We start from the raw sequence: 3,293 nt of genomic DNA, 5'->3' as shown, positions 1-3,293 counted from the left end.
CATCCCAGAGATGCAAGTTTGGTTCAACATATGGAAATTAATAAATGTAATCCACCTCATAGGTAAACTTAAAGACAAGAATCACATGATTATCTCAATAGATTTAGAAAAGGCATTTGACAAAGTATAGCACTAGAAAAACTAGGGATAGAAGGAAACTACCTTAACATTAAAAAGGCAATATACAGGGCTGGGGTTGTAGCTCAGTGGTAAAGTGCTTGCCTAGCATGTGTGAGGCACTGGGTTCGATTCTTAGCACTGTGTATAAATAAAATATAATAAAGGTACATTGACTTTTTTTTTAAAAGGCAATATACAACAAACCCTAGGCCAACATCATTCTGAATGGAGAAAAACTGAAAGCATTTCCTCTAAAAACCAGAACAAGACAAGGATGCCCACATTCACCACTTCTATTCAACATAGTTCTTGAAACTCTAGCCAGAGCAATCGGGCAAGAGAAGGAAATTAAATGGATATGAATAGAAAAAGAAGAGCTCTAAATTATTTCTGATTGCAAATGACATCATCCTACATTTAGAAAACAAAACAAAAAAAAAACCAAAACCAAAAAAAAACTCCACCCAAAGACTTCTAGATCTCATAAATGAATTTAACAAAGTAGCAGGATACAAAATCAACATCCACAAATCAATTGCATTGATAAATCTGTTGAAAAAGAAATGAGGAAAACTGTCCCATTCACAATAGCCTAAAAATACTTGGGAATCAATTTAACAAAAGAAGTGAAGGATCCCTACAATGAAAACTATAGAACATTAAAGAAAACCTTAGAAGATGAAAAGGCCTCTCATGTTCTTGGATAGGCATAATTAATATTGTCAAAATAGCCATACTACCAAAAGCACATATACAGATTCAATGCAATTCCCATCAAAATTCCAATGATATAACAAAGTGCATAAATGCATTCTACTGTTATCTATAACTAATTAAAACAAACAAAAAATTACATAACAAATTCCAATGATGTTATTAACAGAAATAGAAAAAGCAGCCATGAAATTCACTTGGAAAAATGAGACCCGGAATAGCCAATGAAATCCTTGGCAAGAAAAGTGAAACAGGAGGTATCACAATATTGGACCTTAAATTATACTACAGAGCTATAGTAACAAAAACAGGATGGTACCAGCACCATGAAAACAGGCATGAAGACCAATGGAATGGAAGACACAGAGACAAACCCACGTGAATACAGTCATCATAGTAGACAAAGGTGCCAAAAACATGTTTTGGACAAAAGATAACCTCTTTCACAAATGGCTCTGGGAAAACAGGAAATCCACGTTTTTACTACATGTGAAATTTAACCCCTCTCTCTCACTCTGCACAGGACCCAACTCGAAGTGGATCAAAGACCTAGGAATTAGACCAGAACCCCTGCATGTGCTAGAAGAAAATGTAGGTTTAACACTCCAACATGTCAACTCAGGAACTGACTTTCTTAACAAGACTTCTAAATCACAAGAGGTAAAATTTAAAAAATCAATAAGTGGGATGGCATAAAATTAAAAAGCTTCTTCACAGCAAAAGAAACAATCAAAAGCGTGAAGAGAGAGCCTACAAAATGGGCAAAAATCTTTGTCACCTGCAGCTCATATAGAGCATTAATTTCCAGGATAGATGCAGAACTCAAACCAAAACAAAACAAAATAACCCAGTCAGCAGAGTGTATAAATAAAATACCCTTCACGGAAGAAATATGGTTGGTCAACAAATATATGAAAAAGTGTTCAACATCTCTAGCAATTAGAGAAATACAAATTAAAACCACACTAAGATTACATCTCACTCCAGTCAGAATGGCAATTATCAAGAATATAAGTTACAATAAATGTTGGTGAGGATGTGGGGGAAAGGCACACTCACACATTGCTGGTGGGACTGCAAATTGGTGCAACCACTCTGGAAAGCAGTATGAAGGTTCCTCAGAAAACTGGGAATGGAACCACCATTTGACCCAGCTATCCCACTCCTTGGTTTATACTCAAAGGACTTAAAATCAGCATACTACAGGGACACAGCCACATCAATGTTTATAGCAGCTCAATTCACAATAGCTAAGCTATGGAACCAATCTAGATGCCCTTCAACAGATGAATGGATAAAGAAAACATGGTACATATACCCAATGGAATATTACTCATCCTTAAAGAATAATGACTTTATGGCATTTGAAGGTAAATGGATGGATCTGGAGACTTTTATGCTATCTGAAATAAATCAGTTCCCCCCACTCCAAAATAAAAGTTCTTATGTTTTCTCTGATATGCAGAAGCTAATCCAATATGAGGGAGGCAATAAATAGAAATAAGATCAGAGGACTAAACAAAGAGGAATGAAAGAAAGGGAGGAGGGATGGGGTAGGGAAACACATATGGGATATGGGATAGGGAAAGACTTTCCTATGTATATATATATATATATGAATGTAGCACAGTGAATCTCACCATCAGATACATCCACAAGACACTAAATAAAAAAACTATACATAAACAGCAGAAATATCCATAGAGTGGAGGGAAGGGAACAGGGGTGGGAAGAAGGAAAGGTAAGGGGAAACACTGAGGATTGAATTAGAACAAATTTTATTCCATGCCTCTATAATTATGCCATAGTATATTTTATTGCCATGTATAACTAAGAGGAACCAATAAAAATACTGACAACACAAAGTGCTAGTGGTCTGCCTACTATTACCACAACTTGTGTGTATTTTTAAATTAAAATTTAATTTTAAGATAAATGTGGATGTATATGCAGTTTTATCTTCCTGTCACTGTTCAAAAATTTTTTGTTGAGTGTATAAACACATTAATTGATAGTATAAAGAATAATCTACCCCAAATTCACTTCAGTTTCTGGTTATAATTAGTTGTTTTCTTCATCCATCATTTATCATAATCCTAGGTACTGGGGAGACTGAAGCAGAATGATGGCAGTTTCAGGGCCAACCTGGGCAACTTGGTGAGACATTGTCTCAAAAATAAAAAATAAAAGGGTTGAGGATGTAGCTCAGTGGTAAGGTATCATTGGGTTCAATCCCCAGAATGGGTGGGGATGGAGAGCAGAAGTAACCAGGAAAAGACATGGAAGAAACTTAAGTCCATATTGCTTAGTAGAAAAGACAATCCGAAAAGGCTACATACTGTATGGAGACACATTTGTCAAAACTTATTAAATGTACAGCACAAAGTACCTGAATTTAAACTATGGCCTTTAAGTGACAATATTGATTCATTGATCATAACAAATGTACAACACTAATC

The sequence above is a fragment of the Marmota monax genome, unplaced genomic scaffold (genome assembly GCF_021218885.2).
Source record: "Marmota monax isolate L192 unplaced genomic scaffold, Marmota_monax_Labrador192_F-V1.1 WCK01_AAM20220418_F8-fsc00089, whole genome shotgun sequence".
NCBI lineage: Eukaryota > Metazoa > Chordata > Mammalia > Rodentia > Sciuridae > Marmota > Marmota monax.
The sequence above is the reverse complement of the archived record's forward strand: the minus strand, read 5'-3'. Positions refer to the sequence as shown.